This window comes from Bombus terrestris, chromosome 10 (genome assembly GCF_910591885.1).
Source record: "Bombus terrestris chromosome 10, iyBomTerr1.2, whole genome shotgun sequence".
NCBI lineage: Eukaryota > Metazoa > Arthropoda > Insecta > Hymenoptera > Apidae > Bombus > Bombus terrestris.
The window spans coordinates 7,955,769-7,968,601 of record NC_063278.1 but is presented as its reverse complement, the minus strand read 5'-3'; the positions used below and the strand labels follow the sequence as shown (position 1 = coordinate 7,968,601).

General features: G+C 39.9%; 1 protein-coding gene across 2 annotated transcripts in view; it reads left to right on the top strand.

Moving 5' to 3' along the window:
• Positions 1 to 12,833, top strand: part of LOC100643169 (bifunctional heparan sulfate N-deacetylase/N-sulfotransferase) — a 368,987-nt gene that overhangs the window by 33,012 nt on the left and 323,142 nt on the right. For both annotated transcript variants that reach the window (XM_048409530.1, XM_048409529.1), the window contains exon 2: positions 1,274 to 1,335. The gene's annotated coding sequence lies outside the window, so the exon portion shown is untranslated. The remainder of the gene's footprint in view (positions 1 to 1,273; positions 1,336 to 12,833) is intronic.

Below are 12,833 nucleotides of genomic sequence, written 5' to 3'. Positions count from 1 at the left end.
ACAGGGTTGGAGATTGGAATTTACTATTCTTTTATCGAGTCGACGAGACACAGAGGGGTGATGGAGAGGAACGAGCGGAAACGAGGGTTAGACTGACCCGAAGCAAGGCCAACGGACAACCCTCGAACTTTTACCTGGTGGCAACTTGGAAATCCTTTTATTTGCTCGCTTCGTCGAGGCATTGAACGTACGGGTAGCGTCGATGGTGTCAGGATTAAGGAAGGGCTTCGTCGCTTGCCCCCGCCATTTGGCTAGGCTCGGAAGACACGAAATAAAATCGTAGCACGAGGGACAATGATAAAAGAGCCGAGAACGAATCAAAAGAACCAAATTGCTGGTTTTCTTGCTGTACACTCTCGTTCATAAGTATTGGATTACCTGGGTTCTCTCGTATAGGTGATATGTATAGTACCATTATTAGTAAAATTGTACAAGTCATAAATCATTATGAATTATGATTTGATAGAATATCTAATATAAATATCATCGAAAGGTTTAATAATACGAATATGAAAATTGACTGGGACGATGAATGGAGCCATTAATTAACTAATCAACTCTGTGTATTAAAAAGTAGAGAAACGCGAGGATGTCACAGATATCTTTCAAAATTTACTTTGGAATTCGCGAATATTTATGTTATTTATCTGCTTATGACAAATAAACCTTTGCAAGTAATTCGGTTACTTTTTTAAGAAGATCAATGTTAATGTCGCATCTGAAAAAGTTTACAAAACTTGGAATTGATCACTTTGACTTCTGAGCTTCTTATTACAATATCGAGTAGCTATGCGAGTTCTTAATGCTTCAAAGAAGGTTTAATAATTTCTTACTGACTAAATGTCAATTTTACCTTGTTTGTTCCTAAATGTCCTAACACTTCTGCACAAGGCTGTACCTTGGAGTTTCTCTCAACGAACCGGTCACGAGGCAAAGTTCTTTTCACCGCGCTATTAACTTGGCCCTCCCTCAGGAGGTCGAAGAGATTCATGTAAAATTCATCCGAAATTGCCAACATTAGTTCTTCGATCATAGCCGCGGTTAGAGAGGAACTGGACTTTTATGAAATTTATTCTTTTGCGGTCGGAACGTACGTAATTTTCATTGGAGCATTCCCTTTCCTTTTAATTTCGAAGCAATTCCTCGTTTAATTCCTCTACCAACGTCTTTTCCGCATCAGCTGGATTTTTTTGAACGGCTGCGCGTTTTGTTTTCAACGTGACACGCGCGAATCACCTCGCTGATCGTTTTTTCCTCCTGTTCTCTGTTGCAGACTGCATGGCCTGAGGACTCCACAGAGGAAGCGAGAGCCGAGCGTCGCGATGGGGTGAAAAGGTTAGTCCGACCACTTAAAACTTCTCTATTCGAGTATTTACCGCGTTACACGCGGTTAAATGTCTCGCGTGCGGGTGCGCGCGTTCTTTTACGATGCTCCACGTTACGACAGCTTCCCTCGTTTCAATGCTTTTTCTTCGGGAATATCTTCCCGCGTGGATTAAGTGTATATTTAGAATTACTCACGAGGAACGTAGGAAATGGCATCTTTATGCCGTGGAAATGAATGGATTTAAAACGTTCCTAGCGCCCTTGCAGTTTTTACTATAATACCAGAATGAAGTATTTTCACCAAAAAATGCGTCATAAAATTATAATCTTCAAGTATGGACCAGTTTTATGCTGATAAATTTTTTACAATTCTCAATTGTCTACATCTTTTTCACAAATTTTGATCATTCCTAATATTCTGATCTTAAATCAGCAGGAATATTTGCAATAATGAATGAGTAACGTCATTATCTCATCGCTAAATTTTAATTACTTAAGGTAGAATTCTTGTTGTATCAAAAAATTATTCTTTATAGAAACATGTATTTTTTTCATGTTTCACGATGAAGTAAAATTAGGACCATTTTTACAAAAAACAAATACATTCATCGTTCAGTTAGTAAATAATGGGATACGGCAATAATAAACTATACCGAGGGACGATTTAAAAGCATCGAAGTTAATATTAATAATATACTTGTTTAACATTAGGTTTAGTTGTCCACGCAAAGAAATTGCGTTCGATAGAAAGAAATTGTATGTATCGCAAATTTCGAAACATAGGAACAAATTAAATTACAAACTTGAAAGCATAGAAACAAATCCTATTACAAACTTCAAACTATACAAAAGAAATTAGATTATAAATTTCACGACACAAAGACACATTATATCAAGAAACAAATTTACCTAATTAGAATTTCTACCACGATACCTAAAGAATTTATTCTTTTATATAAATCACCCACAGATGTCGGAAGCCACGTGTACAGCTACTTAAACGCATTCGAAATTCCTCACACGGTTCACGAACAAAGAAACGTTGATGTCGTTGCTGGACCCGCAAACATTTTCTCCATGTTCTCTCTTTGATCCCTTTTCCGTAGGGCTTTGTTAATTTACTCCCTCGTGTTATCCTTCCCGTGTTGTCCGTCACGATAACTCCTTGATCCTGTCTCTGGCCGCGGCCCCTCAGCGCCGGACAGTTTCGTTTCCATCGAGCTGTTCGGGACTGTTTACTGAACCCTCGAGCATACGAGATCCAGGAGGGTTTTCGAAACTTACGGTATGAATGTCTGAAGTGTAACGAAAGGGTGAGGATCGTGCTTTCTCGCGCTGCCAGCCGGGGACAAAGATCGAAACAGAAGCGGACAGTTATTGCTGCTACAATCGGAGGAAGACGGTAATAATGGGGTTAAAGCGTCGCTGGAACGACGAAAAGTTTCGCTCGAAATTGAGCTTGTAATGTCTCGCCAAACTTCCTTCTTTCGTCATAAGTCTTGGTTTAGGTGAGAAGAGAAGACAGAGTATCGATATTTTAGTTATTCTTCATAGAATAAATTCTCGTTACATTCAAAGAATTTACTTTGATGATCAGTTGTTGAATAATACAGTGAATATGAAACTTAAGCAAGCTTTGGACGAAAGGAGTACAACTTTGGTTAATAACAATTACGCGTATACTTTTGAAGGAAGTGATATTAAACGTCGTTTTCATTATTCATAAGCCCACGAGTTATGGTGTCAAAGTTTCTGGTGAAACAGTCAGTTCATTGGAAGGATGAGCTTTCCACGGGTTTTCTAAGTGTCACTTAGCCAGGAAAAATTTCACGGGCAACAAGTGCCTTGTAGTCTCCTTTAAACGGCGGTTCTTGCCACATCTGCATAATAGGATATCTCACTGCGAGCCGTTGGTCCGAACAAAGAGGCCGGTAATTGCATGATTCATCTTACTTGCATATCAGACCTCCTGGAACGTGTAATAATTTCATACCGGTGCGAGAAAAAAAATGAATTACGTCGTGTCCACGGACAGGAAGGGATCTACGCTACGTTTCTCGTGATAACGTTTTAATCCATATCGTAATATATACTTAAAATACTTTGATAAAATCTCCTCCCGCGTTAAAAGGTTGACACGCTAGACACACGAAATGAAGAACGCTTCATTTACGATTAATAGTTTCATTTAAAATATGATACGAATAATTAAACATGCTTTTATCTCGTTTGAGATTTCTCACCGATCGTTGCAAGTAATTCTTTTGATCGTTATGGTGTCACAAATAATTTAATCAGAACTAATTCCTTAAATCCTCGCAAACCTTCTAGTTACAGTTCCTCATCGAAGTACCAGCAGAATAAACAGGAAGAGTTTACGACCAGACTCTCGAAGAATACAGTCGAGATCGACCCAATAATCCGATCAGTCTCCACCACGTACTCTGCTATTTCCTCTTTTTAAATCCAATTAACTATTGATCGATAAGAACATCTTAAACACTTGGTATTTCCTCAACGATAGGAGAACAAGCTTGGAAAAGTAAACGTCGAAAAATCGTTTCACGGTTGACGTCTTAATTCTTTATTCGAGCATCTTGAATTCATAATTGCCCACTGCTACGGATAACGGGTACTGAAACCCACGACACGACGGGGATCCAGCGTTTCTCGTGGGCGATAGCTGACGGAAATTCAGACCTGTTCTCATCCTCCGTAGCCGCGCGAGAATATTTACCCGAGCACAGTGTTCGTCGCTTTCCGCGCTAATAAACCGTTACCCCTGCCAGCGTCGCTAATTACTCGACGAACGAAGCCTTCGAGCTGCCTTCCTTGCCTCCATGCTTACCTTCTTCTTGCAAGACGTTGCAATGTTCTGTCTCTCTTTTTGAATCTCGCGCCATTTTCAGCTAGCAGCCTCCTTACTTCCGTTTCCTTCTGCAAGAGACCTTAAGACGCTCTTGGTATTTTGTTTCCAAGATTATTTGAGATTACTCCAAGGTTTTATGAAGATTGTATGAGGTCATGTTAAGAGCGTTAAAAGCTAGAGACGATGTTGGGCTCATTTCACGATCCAAGTCAACTGGAAGTTATTTCCAGGAGGTTCAAAATCATTGGAAAGAGTGAGAAAAACATATCAGGTGTGTATATATCACGTTTAAAGTTTATTTAAGATAAATTTGAGGCATTTCTTCAGATAGGTCACGGTTTACTCAAGATAAAATCAAATTATCGAAGAACATTCAAGGTTCAGCTGGAGCTTGTCCAAAATTAATTTTAGATTATTTGCTCGTTCAAAGCTATTTTAAGCCATTGTTAAATTCAGATATTTGAAAACTCAAAGACCAACTCTCGATCGTTTAAAAGTTACTTATAGGAGAAAGAGATTTTATCTCATAGAACATAAAGCTCGTCAAGATTCAAATGGAAGTGATTCGTACAAATCAAATATATAAATAATGGATTATCCTAAAAAGTATTCCAATCAAACCTCTCATAAATTAAAAATTCAAACCGCACAGACTATTTCTCGTGGTTGATCGAATAAAATCAACGATATCAGTAATCAGAGAGAAAGTTCTATGTTATCAATTATAGCGTGAGCATAAAATATTAACGCATTATATCTGATAATAATCGATTGAGCAACTTAATGAATTATGCCTAATCAAATCGGCCTGTCGTCGGATAATCAAGCATCTTCGGAATCCGCAATCTCTTTCGGGAGTTATCGCGGGCGAACGAGAAGAACTGGGTCGGAACTTTCGCAGGCAGAGTGCAAGAAGGACGAGAAAACGGAGTTAGTAGGAGAAATAGAAATTAGAGAGTACCGAGGGGCGGAAGACGTTCAACTCGAATAATTAAGGGCAGCGGGAGGCGGTCGGGCACCTTTAATTCGGTACGATGCGCTCGTTAATATTAAATTCAGTCGCCAGCGAAAGAGAAGTCGTACCTTCTCCTTGCTAATTTCCTCTCGCCTTGAACTTATGTATTATGAAGAAGAAGTCGGAGTTCTGAGATACCTGACGCGTTCTTCAACAACCTGAAACTATAAACTATCCTAGCCGTCCGACGAAACTGGCCGGGAGATTTATTAAAAAAATTTCATTGCGTCTTCTTTTAATGGAGGAAGTTCGTTCAAGCTAGAGCTGCGTTGAAGAGAAGAAAGCAACGAAGCAAAGAGGATGTTATTCATAAACGGAAATTCTTCGTTCGACAGTTGCAATATCCGATGTACAGTGGCAGGCAAAGGAAGTTTTGAGTTATATTTGTGCTTAGGAATATTAAAAATTGTTGAGCTATATTTTCAATGATTTTTTGTATTATCTTCGTTGCGTCAGTACTGGCATTTAATCCTAAAACTTCAACTTCAAATGAAACGTAGAACTTCTCAGAAATAGAAAATCATCGACCCAACTTCGATTACTTTGACACCACATCATCAATAATTTCGAACTTGCTAACCTAATCTTGAAATAAAACACAGAACATTTCAAAGATAAAAGATCACTGAGAATCGATTAGACTAGCTCGAAATTTTTGGCTCAACGATTATAATACCTAAACGAAACCCAATTTGTTTTCAACTTCAACGCTCTATCATCGTACATTCTCAATCTGTAATCTTCCTCATCTTGAAATAAAATACAGGATTTCCAAAGATAAATACTCATCGACATAAAGATCATTTGCCATGTTCAAAATGCTTTCATAAGCCGATTCCCGGTGATTTATACAAGTTGAAAATCCCACTAAAAATTTCAAAGTACCCATATCCATTCGTCTGAAACTAATACACAGAACCTTAGAAAGTGAGAAATCATAGATAAAAAAATATCTTTGCCGTACACTATGTTTCCGTAGCGTATGGTTCCTTTCGACTTGACGAAGATCGAGGTATCCATCGCTCGAGGGTTGGAATCGTCGAAAGTTGAAACGATCGCAGCAGTGGCTTCTTTCCTGTCCTGTTTCACAGGATATTCGCGAACATTCTTCTACTTACAAGCATGGGGTCGTTAGTCTCGGATTCCCAGAGGGTTTAATTAAGAGGGCGTGTTGTCGGTAGCTGGTCGTTGATCAATAGCTCAAGGGTTGCCGTCTATCTCTTCAGCTCTCTTTGTCCTTGTCTGTTCGTCGTACTCTATTTCCGTCCTTGCTCACACGTCCGTGCGCTTCGTCCTTGCCCGTCTTCCTCCCTCCAGTCTTCGATTTCTCCTAGCTCGGACACTAATTCTCGTCGAGCCCTTTGATGTTGTCGTCACCGTCGTCTGCTGGAAGACGCTGTCATCACGTCGTCACGAATACAATCGACCTATCGCGAGATCACCGATGTTTCTAGCCTTCTTCTTTTCGCGAGAAATTAAACGCTACTCCATCTTCCTTTCGCTTATTTCGACGACATTTGGATGTCTCGTTACGAAAGATACAGAGTGCGTCGTGATTGATTGTGCCGTGAATTCTTGTCTTTGGGGTATTACATTAGTCTGATTAAATTCGGCATGGTACAATGACCATTCTTCCCTAGTCTAATTGGGGTTACAGTTTTGGCATTAACGTAGCTTTTGGAATTGTTATTATTAAACTATTTCTGGAGGGCTGGAATGCATAGAGGTTGTAAAATAGTTAAGTGTCATTGAGTGTATTGAAAATAATTCTAAAGCGTAAAATACAATGCAACACAACATAACTCGAAATTGCTATTTAATAATTAACTTAAACTGAAACGCGTATTTTCTTTTATCATTTCGTTCGCTCACTTCGACAAAAATACGGAAATACTTTCAAGACGTATCCATCTACGTCTACTAAAAGTTTTCAATGACTACATCTCTCACGCGCTGAACGTTGGTTTTTACGCAAAACTTCATTTGGATCATATTTTGAGCTCAAATCTTACATATTTTTCTCACATATTTTTGCATCCAAGATATTCCTCTGTTTAACCATAATATATTAAAATATACCGTTCTAATCACTAAATGATATCAGAATCGATAAACGAATAAAATTGTATTATCTAATTAGTCATCAAATGATATTGTAGTTCCTTATGGAATCTTTCACACCACGGTGTAAGTAGAAAATTTGTAGCATTGCTATCTTCGTTACCGCGAACGCTTGCTCATCTTATAAAAACGTCATCTCGTGTTGATTCGACGTCGCCCCCTTGAACGCGGACGTTTACGACACGATATTATTGGGAATATCGTGGGTAGACTTCTAGGCAGTCGTTAAGAATAATAAAGCCGCACCGTTCGAAGTACCAGCTCTCTTTCTATCAGTTTTAATGGCAGTTCCTATTGGAGCTGACAGCCTCTGGTCCCGACGTCCTTCACCACCGTCGGCCACTCGAGAGTCCGTTTTAATGGACGCGTCGGCAAACGAATATCCCCTTACGTTCGCTTTATGGAAGTGTGCGGAGGGTGACCGCTTATTATCCCCTGTATTGTAGCCGCAATTTACCTTTGTCCATTGCATTCACTCTTCTCGGTCATCCCTGCACGATAAAAGAGCATACACACTGCGTCTTTCGTTTCTTTTAAGGAGCGTTTCTATTGCCTTCGTCGATTATTTTAATCGCTTTTACGATATCATGAAGACGTTACTTTAAATTTCATCCACACGTTCAGGGGCGAATTTGGATGATTCACAATCCTGTGTTTTTCAATTCACGATTATTATTAATATTTCTAAAATTTCTTTTCGATACTGCATATCACAGATTTCATGATTATTCGAGATTTCAGTGCAGATTTTTGAGTGTCTAATTCACACGATTGTCACTAGCATATCTGAAACTGTGTTATTTTTCCTGTCTTTACGGAGTATCGCAAATTTCACGATTATTCGAATTTCCAACGCAGTTCTATATGCACCGACGTCTTTCAATTTGCAGTTATCACTGATATTTTTAAAATTCATCGATGCCTTTTCGCTATTTATACGTCACAAAATCCACAATTGATCGGGACTTCATCAGAGGACACACCCGTTCGAATTCATCGGGAATTCGGGTACGTCCGCAGAACGAACGAGCTTGTTTTTCGTCGAGGCAGGGTAGAGATCGATAAACCGTACGGGCATGTAAATCACGGTACGAGCCATTTGCAAAGTTCCGCAGTCGGCGTGTGCTTGTTGTCAAATTAATCGGCAAACTCATACGGTGGCTCAGCAAACCGTGCGTCTCCTCGTGGAAACGTTTCCAGATTGTCCGCCACGAGCTGCCGATCGCAATGTTCTAAACCACTTAACCGCGGGCCGCGGCAGAGCGGTTAGACGAGCATCGAAAACGTAGCCGTGTGCCGCCAACGAAACTCCCGTAGCGCTGCTAAATCCCGGGGACTTCCGGAATTCGCGGTATCACCGTTCATCCCTGAATTCAGGATTAGCACAGAGACTCTGCGTCTATCTCTTCCCCTCTTCCTTCCTCTTTCTGTTTATTCGCGAATCAAACACAAGTTTCCGTAGCAAGAAGAAATGCGCATTCGTTTGTTACCACAGCCAACGTTAAGTCACACGAAAAGCGAATATCCTGGTTGGATAATTTCTGACTTACTTACCAACCATCGAGCGATAGAACAATGGAATTGGACAGATTAACTTCGGATATAAACTCCATCGTCTCTGTTTTCCAGCCATGGATTTGTCTTTTGGCGAACGATCTGGTTTCAGTGAAACGGCAACGTGTTTCGCGTTGCGCAACTTGAAATCAAGCTATGAACAGAAGTTCCCAGGAAGAGTTGATGATATACGTGTAGACTACTTAATATGCGATGTTTGCCGGAATTGGTATTTTAGCTATAAAACCATTGCTAAATGGTCGCTAATTATGACGGTTTATTGGTGTAGGCGAATTAAACGTATTAGGAATTAGGCTGGTTCAGGTGTCTTCTTGAATAGGAGGGGAAATCGCTTCCAATACGAACTTCGATATTGGTTAATACATGGAATATTAACTTTCGTGGATTGGTCTCTTATAAACGAAGAATATTTACTCTATCGATTAAAAGTCGTCGAACATACTCTTATAAGAAATGGTGTTTTTAAGAATACAAGATTTGTTTCAAACTCGACCAATCTAATCGTGACACACGATACTCCATTACAGTGCTGACGAAATTTCAAATTTTTCAGATAACACGGATAATAAATTCACGAGAGGCTTCTGCAAATATTCGATCACCTGTATCCTATATCAAAATCCAGCTTCATATTCTCCAACAATTTTCAATCACCGACGAAACATCCATCATCTTCTCTAAAAAGAACAAACCTCCCAGTCACGATATCAAAGTGCACGCACAAAAGAGCAAGGAAAGTCGGCGTTACAAAGGAACATCGAGGTTCATCGAAGCAACTTGCACGGAGTCATAAATCGAAGTTCCCCTTCGTAGTCGCAGGAACACGAGACTATCGGTACAACAGAAGCGGAGGGAGACTGGCGGGGGAGGGCGTTGGTTCCGTGCACGCAAAACAGTAGTGCACGTTCGTGTACCTCTGAAAGGGGTCGTGCAGAGACGAACAGAAGATAGGGATATTAATCCGCGAGCAAGCCGCCACCCGACGAACCCTTTAGACTCTGTTTGTACCGGGTGTCCCGCTAAAACCGAGCGCCACACGCCGCTTGATTTACGTTCGAAGTCGCCGCGAAGTTCCAGCGAAGCAAGCCACGAGTTTACTAGCCTTTTTGGCACGTTCATGGCCTTCTGACTAATTGCGCCGCGCTGCTTGCTAATTTCCACGCTTATCAAGACTGGCTCGTTCAACCGTAGGTCTCGCGCGAATCTCGCGACCCACAGTCTCCTTAATAATAAGTAACATCGTTGGTGAAGCGTATTTCCCGCGGCGAACACCTGCTGGATAGGTGTTTTGCCTATGAAGACAACGTCACGCGGTATCGTTTTATGTAGCTTCTTGGTGTCTTGGAAAAGTTCACTCAAGCGTTTGAGATTTCTTAAGCTGTTCAACCGATTAGCCGTTTAGGCTGATGACGTAGGTTATAGTTATGAGATTCTTTCTCTTTCTAGAAGATTTCCAGATGATGATGTTGTTTCGAGAATGCAATTTCCTTGATGATTAATCTGTATTAATCTGTAACTTGTCATTCGTGTTGATAATCGTTTCCATATGATAGTTTCTTTATTCGGGGACTCTCTATCTTTGTACATATCGTTCAATTTTTCTCCAGAGTACATTGCATCGCATTTAGGTTTTTTTAAATTTCCACTTTCGTATTTTGCTCAAGTTTAAGAAATGTTACAAAAAAGGAAAAAGAAGTATCGAATCCCAAGTATCTTAAGAGGGTTGAAAAACCACCCTTAAGTCCACGTACTTTTATACCTTTAAATCACACACCATTTTCTTTCATTGTCAAGATACATTATTTGATCGAATAACAGAGAGCGGTCGTTAAAAAAACATAATGCACGATATATCCCGGCACGAATTAACGAAGGAATTAATATCTTAGCAAGCATACGGTGGATCCGGCTGTGATGGTCGATAGAAGGGTCGCCAGGTTTTCCATTGTTTTTTCCCTTCCTCTGTGGCTCTCCCCTCGGTACTCGCGAGAGACTACGTGATAAATGAATTGGATGTAATCCGAATGCCCATTGTTTCACTTTAACGAGGACCCCACCGAACACGTGGAAACGTCGACGCCTTTAAACGAGATATTACGGTCCGTTACAGGCGTTTCTCTGTGAGGTTCGCGAACGGACAAAATTCCCCACGAAGTAACGAAATACCGCCTTTGTACGCAATTCGGTCGATTCTCGCGACTTCCGTTCGACTCGCGACTCCGAGATATCCACGTCGAAGGAATCGAACGATTTACTAGAAATAGAAAGCTCTTTATTCACCCTTTTCAGACGCTCTCGATCGATGATAGTTTTCTGTGGAATACAGAACGGAATGGAATAGAAACGGAACATCTTTCCTCTTGCCTTCGATGAATGTTATTCGTCGAGCTGCTAAGCTAATATTTTAGTTGCTCGTCGAACGCCGAAAGAGTTCGTTGGTGGTTAGCCCTCAGCAAATGAAATTTTATTCGCTTCCAGGAAGAAAAAAGGTTATGGTTAGTTATAGTCCTGCAGCTTTAATTTCAGAAGTTGGAAATTATACTTGATGCGACTAGTGTTTGGTATCAAGCTCAATGATGAAATATAACGTTGCCGCGGCGAGATTGCGGATGGTTATGTGGATTCGTATTTTTACGAACATAAATTAACCAGCAGTTAAATGAAAATTTGTATGCTTTTCTAAATGTATTTTGCGCATTTGAATTTTCCATAAATGCATAAATATCGGCAGTTTAATGATGAATATATGAAATAAGAGAGAGATATACGCATATACGTTGCACATTTTTGTTCATACACGATTTAATTCATAGGAACAGATATCATTTATAAATGAACCGCGGGTGTGTTTTTATAAATTTATGCAAAATTTCAAGATGCAAAAATTTGCAGAATGTACGTAACGTAAAAAAGATAGCTAATATATTTAAAGTAAGTCGCACAGTATAATATTTAGCAGCTGAAATTAATCTTTATTTAAATTTAATTTTTTTTAGTATGAATTGACATTAACGTCCGCGATCTATTTATAAATTGCAATGAGAATAAACCGCGGAACATCGTGGAAACGTCCAGCTGAAGTGCAGAGGAAAACAGAAAAAATACGAAAGTACGAAAGACGCGAACCACGCGACGTCTGCAAATAAATGAACATTCGTTCGTCGAATATGGATGTCCCGCATCAATGGTACGCAATTTCGATGAGCACGCCAATTCGTATCGTGAAAATTGTTTACGAATCGGCCGAAAAATGTTCCGATATCAACGTAATGTATCGGTCCAGGCTATTGCGCGGAAATAAAATGTTTTCTCGGAGGGCGAGAGCATATGCGAGAGCACGAGGGCTAAATTTATCGGTTTTCCGCGACCGGCCTCCGCGAATTTCGCGGCTGTCGCGCTATTTTCTGGCCGTTCCGCTTTGTTGAAATTATTCGCGAGGAAGTTGCCAGTGATATCGTCGAGAACAGGGAAAAAAGCCACGGGAGGAAGAGAGAATCAAGTGGATCGGTGAAATAACTCGAATCGCTCGACGATAAAGCGGTCTCGTGACTTAATTGCTTAAACGCGACGCGCCACATTCTCTTCTCTACCATTTCTCCTATTCCTTTTTCTCCTTTTTTTTTCTATTTTATAAAAAGAATTGATCACGCGAACATCTCCATAGTTGTCAAAGATTATACAGGAAAAGAAGGATAAGTTTATTTCTGTTAATTTGTTAATTAGCAAATGTGTAGCACTTAGCGGACAGAAATAAGTATATTCTATTTCCATATGAAATAGTCGAAGACGGTAATAACCTGATAGTTTTAAAGATATTTAATAAAATTTTGAAAATAGGTAGTAAAACCATAATCATTTTCGGCAAATAAAATATCAGTTTAGCTATTACATTAACTTAAATCAATTAATGTCGGCCTATATAATCAA